At 42.5% G+C, this 8,879-nt stretch overlaps 7 non-coding genes across 7 annotated transcripts; 5 read left to right on the top strand and 2 right to left on the bottom strand.

The window, feature by feature from the left end:
• Nucleotides 1–228: 228 nt before the first annotated feature.
• On the bottom strand, nucleotides 229–300 carry trnaa-ugc (transfer RNA alanine (anticodon UGC)). Its single transcript has one exon. It is a non-coding gene; the product is annotated as a tRNA-Ala (tRNA).
• A 1,187-nt stretch (nucleotides 301–1,487) lies between these two features.
• trnag-ccc (transfer RNA glycine (anticodon CCC)) lies at nucleotides 1,488–1,558 on the top strand. The gene has a single exon. It is a non-coding gene; the product is annotated as a tRNA-Gly (tRNA).
• Nucleotides 1,559–2,658: 1,100 nt separating this feature from the next.
• trnag-ucc (transfer RNA glycine (anticodon UCC)) lies at nucleotides 2,659–2,730 on the top strand. The gene has a single exon. It is a non-coding gene; the product is annotated as a tRNA-Gly (tRNA).
• Nucleotides 2,731–6,040: 3,310 nt separating this feature from the next.
• On the bottom strand, nucleotides 6,041–6,112 carry trnaa-ugc (transfer RNA alanine (anticodon UGC)). The gene has a single exon. It is a non-coding gene; the product is annotated as a tRNA-Ala (tRNA).
• Nucleotides 6,113–7,299: 1,187 nt separating this feature from the next.
• On the top strand, nucleotides 7,300–7,370 carry trnag-ccc (transfer RNA glycine (anticodon CCC)). The gene has a single exon. It is a non-coding gene; the product is annotated as a tRNA-Gly (tRNA).
• An 802-nt stretch (nucleotides 7,371–8,172) lies between these two features.
• On the top strand, nucleotides 8,173–8,244 carry trnam-cau (transfer RNA methionine (anticodon CAU)). Its single transcript has one exon. It is a non-coding gene; the product is annotated as a tRNA-Met (tRNA).
• A 226-nt stretch (nucleotides 8,245–8,470) lies between these two features.
• Nucleotides 8,471–8,542, top strand: trnag-ucc (transfer RNA glycine (anticodon UCC)). Its single transcript has one exon. It is a non-coding gene; the product is annotated as a tRNA-Gly (tRNA).
• The last annotated feature ends 337 nt before the right edge of the window (nucleotides 8,543–8,879 follow it).

Raw genomic sequence — 8,879 nt, 5'->3', positions numbered from 1 at the left:
CCTAATAATCCTTTAGGTGAGTGTATACAGAACCAGCTTGCAATCTGGCCCATTGTTTCACTTCTCACAATGAATACATACACACACGATGTTTCTCGGACGAATGCTGGGAGAGAGTGCCGAAAAGGCCCATGCTAGTGTGACCGATGAATCACGGGCTCCCGATTTGTTCGGTACTTGCTATGTGCATCCAATGACATAGTGCACGGGCTCCATTAAAAGACAGTCTGGAGATGCCGAGGACTGAACTCGGGACCTCATACATGCAAAGCATGCGCTCTACCACTGAGCTACATCCCCAATGCCAGCCTGTCTTCTCTCAAACTTTGTATCTCTGTCAACAACAAACATACATGCAAAACGAGATAGAAAAGAGCAGTGATGGTGTCGTTACTCACAAAAAGAAATGTATTACGTTGTATTCTTTACTCATATAAACAGTAACAAGATACTTTACTTATTACTCTCTGGGCAAAGTAATTAGTTACTTTACTATTAGATTACTTTGCATTTCACCCCAAACTTTGCGGGACCTCATTAAACAATTACAAAGTTACACCCACACATGCGGTCGAATAAAGACAGAAACATACTGTTATCTCTTGCTGTTCTAATAAAGCGCCACAGGAAAACCAGGCCAGTGTCGGAAGTCCACGCCCTGATGTGGGAGGAGCGGAGCGATTGTGGGTTTGGTTTGTGTCTCGTTTTAAAGACAGTGACAGAAAGCAACACTACGAGCGATAGAGCCTGGTGTGGAAAGGACTTTTGTGGCTGTCTTATTCTGTATGCTTTAGATGATTGGAGAAAGCTAAAAATATACAAGTTTCTGTTAAGAGATATTACGAATAGCTAAAAGGGTATAGACAACATTATATTCAGAAGTTACTGTAAGAAAACTTTCCATGTGCAACACTAAAATAAATATTTGCTATGTATTATTATTATTGTTATTATTGTAATCTTTATCAAGATATGTGCTAGTAGATTTGTATTTTAAATTGCTGAACATGACTCCCTTAACGTATTACTCTTACTACAGATTTGTAACTGCAAACGACAATTTTTGTAATATTTTTAAATTACACCGTAGACGTGCTTAACCAGGGCGAGTTACAGCTGAAATAAAACACACACGTATCACGATGAATCGTACAGTAACAGCAGCTACAATAGAGTTGCACGTTGCACTCGTGGCGTTTATGGACTTATGGACGCATTTATGAAACCAGTCCTTAATGTTTCAGAGGAAAACCCAGATCTGCTTTATTTATGTATACATTCATTGAACTTGTAAATGGGCACACGTTAACGAAATCGTGTTCGCCTTCATACTGATTGTCTCTGCACCTGTGATGTAGTGATTGGCTAGGTACGTATTAAGCAGATCGACAACAGACTAATAAGGATAATCATTAAGACATCATCTTGCCCCATGGGACGCTTTCTATGAATTTGCTTCAAGGACACAAGCCAGAGCTTCCCCAGCAGCGCCAGTGGTGTAGTGGTATCATACAAGATTCCCATTCTTGTGACTCGGGTTCGATTCCCGGCTGGCGCATCGGACACAGCCTGCTCTCTTTCTTGATTTGATTGTACTTGTCATTTCATTCTTTTCTTCATTCCAGAATGCAGCGGCAAGACTCTTCTTTAGCAATTGACTGGATCATTTCTTTCTTTTGAGGTTATTCAATTTCAAAAACACAGACAATATTTTCTGGGAGTTATATTTCAGAAATAAAACGAGGCACATTGGTGACAAATGCCAGCCCTCTTTTCGAATCGATTGACGCAATAATCTGCGCAATAGGTAGTCACATTCTGCTGCAGCAGAGAAGGGGTAGTTATCCATCTCGTGTTATTTCACAGGAGTTCGTATGTGCCCGTTTCAAGTTGAGGAGCTTACGTGACAGTTCCTGTAACTATTCACTTCTTTACCTGGTGTCTATTGTGTAACGCGCCGCATCTTTTTATTTATTAATTTATTTATTTATTTCCATTTTCCGATACTGTCTGGCTGAGCCCCCGTGTCCTAGTGGATCAGACACTGGGTTCCTAAGCCAGGGAGTGTGGCTTTGAGTCCCAGCTGCTCAGAAGCACGGTCATTTTTAAGCTCGGATCTGAGCTCAGACTGAGCCCCGATCCGCTTAGTACAACACAATTGACATGATGCTTCCCACAGCACATACAGGGTGAAATGTGAAGGCACTGAAACCTGGAAAGCTGCTCCAGCGCATGGAGAAGCTCGGTGTGCAGTCTTGAACAGGAAATTGGAAATAACGCAGGTCTTTGCAAACTTGTATTGCTTGCAATATGCAATATAGGAGTGGCTGTGAAGTTAACAGGTGGCTGAGTGGCCAAGGAGCAGAGTGGCGCAGCGGAAGCGTGCTGGGCCCATAACCCAGAAATCGATGGATCGAAACCATCCTCTGCTATGTTTCAACTTTGGTTTTGTTTCATTTCGGAAAGGTCTGAATATAGTGCAATCTGGAAAGATGCTAATGGACATTTTCCTTCCGCACTCAGGAACAGGAAACTGGAGATAACGCAGGGCTTCCCAAATGTTCACCGATAGCAATTTGGAAAACAAATTGCCTGCCACTTTGCAATCCTGGAATCATGTTCGACCACAGTGAGATATTGTTGGGAAGCAGTTTCTAAGCGTTGGTGGTATAGTGGTTAGCATAGCTGCCTTCCAAGCAGTTGACCCAGGTTTGATTCCCGGCCAACGCAATATACACTCCCCTTTCTGTCTGTTCTCAGCTGCCTAGTGTGCTCTTTCATGCTGCTTCAGACACTTTTAAGAACATAAGAGAGTTAACAAAAGAGAGGGGACCATTCGACCCATCGTGCTCGTTTGGTGTTCATTAATATCGAAGTGATCCAAGGATCCTTTCCAGACCATTTTTAAATGTTCCCAAACTTTCAGATTCTACCACATCGCTGGGTAGTTTATTCCAGATTGTGACTACTCTCTGTGTAAAGAAGTGTCTCCTGTTTTCCGTTTTGAATGCCTTGAAGCCCAATTTCCATTTGTGTCCCCGGGTAGTCTCCTCTGTTCCAGGGTGAAAAGGTTCAGTTCCCTCAGTCTCTCCGAGTAGGACTTTCCCTTGAAGACCTGGAATAAGTCTGGTTGCTCTCCTCTGAACTGCCTCCAAGGCAGCAATATCCTTTTTGAAGTGTGGTGCCCAGAACTGTACACAGTATTCCAGATGAGGTCTAACTAGCGCATTGTACAGTCTTAACATTACTGCCCTTGTTTTAAATTCTACACTTTTGACAATATACCCTATCATTCTGTTTGCCTTCTTTATTGCTTCCCCACATTGCTTGGATGGAGAAAGTGAGGAGTCCACATAGACTCCTAGGTCTTTCTCATGCGTTACTTCATGTAGATCTGTACCTCCCATAGTGTAATTATAGTGGACATTTTTGTTACCTGCATGTATTACCTTGCACTTGTCCACATTGAATTTCATTTGCCAGGTGTCAGCCCACAACTGAATATTATCTAAGTTCCTCTGAATAGCCTGTGCTGCCAAGATTGTATCTGCTGAGCCACCTTTTTTCTTGAAGTACTGTTGGAAATATCCCATCTGGCCCAGGTGATTTGTTTGTTTTTAATTCTGCTAGTCCCTTTAGTACCTCCTCCTCATTTATCCTGATCTCTCTTAGGGTTTGACTGGACTGATTGTCAACCTGTGGCATGTCATCTGTTTTTTCTTTTGTAAAAACCTCTGTGAAATACTCATTTAGAATATTTGCCACATCTTGTTCAATTTCCAAGATACCTCCGTTTTTGCCCTTTATCTGTTTCACCTCCTCCTTTATTAACCGCTTGCTGTTGTGATATTGAAAAAAGCTCTTTGCATTGGTTTGAGCTCCAAGAGCTATGTCTCTTTCTAATTCCCTCTCTGCTTTCCTGATCCCTTTCTTAAGATCTCTTTGCAGCTCAACATATTCTATGTATTTTGTTTCGTCACCATCCCTTTTGTATGCACTATACAACATTGTCTTCCTCTTTATATTTTTTGCATACCTCTAATATACCATTTTGGCCAATGTTTTTTGTTCCTCAATTTGCTAAGTTTTGGTACAAATTGCTCCTGAGCCTCGAGTAGTATATTCTTAAAATATACCCATGCATTTTCAACTAACTCTGTATCCAGTGTGCTCCAGTCTACCTCTTCTAAGTGCCGTCTCATACCTTCAAGGTTTGCTTTTCTAAAATTGTAGACCATTGTTTTAGACTTGGACCTTGTTTTTTGAAAGAATGCCTCAAAGACAACCATATTGTGATCACAATTTGCCATTGGTTCTCTAACTACTGTCCCCCTGACTCTATCTTGGTCATTTGAAAAGATCAAGTCAATACATGCGCTCTCTCTGGTTGGTTCCCTGACAAATTGAGATAGAAAGCAGTCATTTACCATCTCAACCATTTCCATTTCTGCTTCTGTAGTCCCCACTGGGCTTTCCCAGTCTAAGTTTGGGAAATTGAAATCCCCCATTATAACAGCCACATCCTTGCTACATGCAGTCCTGATTACACTTTACAATGCAGCATCTTTCTGAATATCTGAGTTTGGTGGCCTGTAACACACTCCTACCGCTAATCCTCCAGATCTCTTGTTCAAAAGTTTCACCCACAAAGATTCTGTTCCGTTACTGGGATCTAATACAAGTTCTTCTGCCTCAATGTCATTTTTCACATATAATACTACCCCACCCCCTCATCGATTTTGCCTGTCTCTCCTAAACTGTGTGTATCCTTCCAACTTGTATTCATCCCCATCATTTTCTGTAAGCCATGTTTCTGTCACTCCTACAACATCATAGTCACACACCAGCACTGTGGCTTCCAAGTCTAACATCTTGTTCCTTATACTCCTGGCATTGAGGTACAAACATTTCAGGACTTTCCTACTGGCAGTTTCCCTTGGTTTCCTTTCCTTAGTGGAACATCTCCCATTGTCAAAGCTCCCTGCCCCCCTGGTTCCTAGTTTAATGATTCTCAATTTCACTGCACATACACTCTTCCAATGCATTAGCCCCCCTTCTGTTTAGATGTAGACCGTCCGGTTTGTACAGGTCCCATCTATCCCAGAAGAAAGACCAAAGCTCCATAAACCTAAACCCCTCTTCCCTACACCAAGCTTTCAACCACGTGTTAAACTTTCTAATCTCTGCCTGTCTCCCTGACCATGACCAGTGGATTCCCCCCGGCTTTGGCCAGTAGCCCGTCTACTAGTTTAGGGAGATCTGCAACCTGAGCACCAGGCAGGCAAGATACCAATGCGGGCCTCCATGTCACTAGAACACACTGTGTGATCTACACCTCTAAGAATTGAGTCTCCTACTATAACTACCTCCTTCTTTAGGCCCCTTAGTGCCAATTGGGCCTCGTTTAAATGCCACATCCTACCTGAGCATTGTTTCTGACCATGTCCATCCCTTTATGACCACCATGTACCCATCCTCTGATGGCTACTTCCAGCAGGATAATGCACCATGTCACAAAGGTCGAATCATTTCAAATTGGTTTCTTGAACATGACAATGAGTTCACTGTACTAAACTGGACCCCACAGTCACCAGATCTCAACCCAATAGAGCATCTTTGGGATGTGGTGGAACGGGAGCTTCGTGCCCTGGATGTGCATCACACAAATCTCCATCAACTGCAAGATGCTATCCTATCAATATGGGCCAACATTTCTAAAGAATGCTTTCAGCACCTTGTTGAATCAATGCCATGTAGAATTAAGGCAGTTCTGAAGGTGAAAGGGGGTCAAACACAGTATTAGTATGGTGTTCCTAATAATCCTTTAGGTGAGTGTATACAGAACCAGCTTGCAATCTGGCCCATTGTTTCACTTCTCACAATGAATACATACACACACGATGTTTCTCGGACGAATGCTGGGAGAGAGTGCCGAAAAGGCCCATGCTAGTGTGACCGATGAATCACGGGCTCCCGATTTGTTCGGTACTTGCTATGTGCATCCAATGACATAGTGCACGGGCTCCATTAAAAGACAGTCTGGAGATGCCGAGGACTGAACTCGGGACCTCATACATGCAAAGCATGCGCTCTACCACTGAGCTACATCCCCAATGCCAGCCTGTCTTCTCTCAAACTTTGTATCTCTGTCAACAACAAACATACATGCAAAACGAGATAGAAAAGAGCAGTGATGGTGTCGTTACTCACAAAAAGAAATGTATTACGTTGTATTCTTTACTCATATAAACAGTAACAAGATACTTTACTTATTACTCTCTGGGCAAAGTAATTAGTTACTTTACTATTAGATTACTTTGCATTTCACCCCAAACTTTGCGGGACCTCATTAAACAATTACAAAGTTACACCCACACATGCGGTCGAATAAAGACAGAAACATACTGTTATCTCTTGCTGTTCTAATAAAGCGCCACAGGAAAACCAGGCCAGTGTCGGAAGTCCACGCCCTGATGTGGGAGGAGCGGAGCGATTGTGGGTTTGGTTTGTGTCTCGTTTTAAAGACAGTGACAGAAAGCAACACTACGAGCGATAGAGCCTGGTGTGGAAAGGACTTTTGTGGCTGTCTTATTCTGTATGCTTTAGATGATTGGAGACAGCTAAAAATATACAAGTTTCTGTTAAGAGATATTACGAATAGCTAAAAGGGTATAGACAACATTATATTCAGAAGTTACTGTAAGAAAACTTTCCATGTGCAACACTAAAATAAATATTTGCTATGTATTATTATTATTGTTATTATTGTAATCTTTATCAAGATATGTGCTAGTAGATTTGTATTTTAAATTGCTGAACATGACTCCCTTAACGTATTACTCTTACTACAGATTTGTAACTGCAAACGACAATTTCTGTAATATTTTTAAATTACACCGTAGACGTGCTTAACCAGGGCGAGTTACAGCTGAAATAAAACACACACGTATCACGATGAATCGTACAGTAACAGCAGCTACAATAGAGTTGCACGTTGCACTCGTGGCGTTTATGGACTTATGGACGCATTTATGAAACCAGTCCTTAATGTTTCAGAGGAAAACCCAGATCTGCTTTATTTATGTATACATTCATTGAACTTGTAAATGGGCACACGTTAACGAAATCGTGTTCGCCTTCATACTGATTGTCTCTGCACCTGTGATGTAGTGATTGGCTAGGTACGTATTAAGCAGATCGACAACAGACTAATAAGGATAATCATTAAGACATCATCTTGCCCCATGGGACGCTTTCTATGAATTTGCTTCAAGGACACAAGCCAGAGCTTCCCCAGCAGCGCCAGTGGTGTAGTGGTATCATACAAGATTCCCAATCTTGTGACTCGGGTTCGATTCCCGGCTGGCGCATCGGACACAGCCTGCTCTCTTTCTTGATTTGATTGTACTTGTCATTTCATTCTTTTCTTCATTCCAGAATGCAGCGGCAAGACTCTTCTTTAGCAATTGACTGGATCATTTCTTTCTTTTGAGGTTATTCAATTTCAAAAACACAGACAATATTTTCTGGGAGTTATATTTCAGAAATAAAACGAGGCACATTGGTGACAAATGCCAGCCCTCTTTTCGAATCGATTGACGCAATAATCTGCGCAATAGGTAGTCACATTCTGCTGCAGCAGAAAAGGGGTAGTTATCCATCTCGTGTTATTTCACAGGAGTTCGTATGTGCCCGTTTCAAGTTGAGGAGCTTACGTGACAGTTCCTGTAACTATTCACTTCTTTACCTGGTGTCTATTGTGTAACGCGCCGCATCTTTTTATTTATTAATTTATTTATTTATTTCCATTTTCCGATACTGTCTGGCTGAGCCCCCGTGTCCTAATGGATCAGACACTGGGTTCCTAAGCCAGGGAGTGTGGCTTTGAGTCCCAGCTGCTCAGAAGCACGGTCATTTTTAAGCTCGGATCTGAGCTCAGACTGAGCCCCGATCCGCTTAGTACAACACAATTGACATGATGCTTCCCACAGCACATACAGGGTGAAATGTGAAGGCACTGAAACCTGGAAAGCTGCTCCAGCGCATGGAGAAGCTCGGTGTGCAGTCTTGAACAGGAAATTGGAAATAACGCAGGTCTTTGCAAACTTGTATTGCTTGCAATATGCAATATAGGAGTGGCTGTGAAGTTAACAGGTGGCTGAGTGGCCAAGGAGCAGAGTGGCGCAGCGGAAGCGTGCTGGGCCCATAACCCAGAGGTCGATGGATCGACACCATCCTCTGCTATGTTTCAACTTTAGTTTTGTTTCATTTCGGAAAGGTCTGAATAAAGTGCAATCTGGAAAGATGCTAATGGACATTTTCCTTCCGCACTCAGGAACAGGAAACTGCAGATAACGCAGGGCTTCCCAAATGTTCACCGATTGCAATTTGGAAAACAAATTGCCTGCCACTTTGCAATCCTGGAATCATGTTCGACCACAGTGAGATATTGTTGGGAAACAGTTTCTAAGCGTTGGTGGTATAGTGGTTAGCATAGCTGCCTTCCAAGCAGTTGACCCGGGTTTGATTCCCGGCCAATGCAATATACACTCCCCTCTCTGTCTGTTCTCAGCTGCCTAATGTGCTCTTTCATGCTGCTTCAGACACTTTTAAGAACATAAGAGAGTTAACAAACGAGAGGGGACAATTCGACCCATCGTGCTCGTTTGGTTTTCATTAATATCGAAGTGATCCAAGGATCCTTTCCAGACCATTTTTAAATGTTCCCAAACTTTCAGCTTCAACCACATCGCTGGGTAGTTTATTCCAGATTGTGACTACTCTCTGTGTAAAGAAGTGTCTCCTGTTTTCCGTTTTGAATGCCTTGAAGCCCAATTTCCATTTGTGTCCCCGGGTAGTCTCCTCTGTTCCAGGGTGAA

Source organism: Amia ocellicauda, chromosome 14 (assembly GCF_036373705.1).
Source record: "Amia ocellicauda isolate fAmiCal2 chromosome 14, fAmiCal2.hap1, whole genome shotgun sequence".
Taxonomy (NCBI): domain Eukaryota; kingdom Metazoa; phylum Chordata; class Actinopteri; order Amiiformes; family Amiidae; genus Amia; species Amia ocellicauda.
The sequence above is the reverse complement of the archived record's forward strand: the minus strand, read 5'-3'. Positions and strand labels throughout refer to the sequence as shown.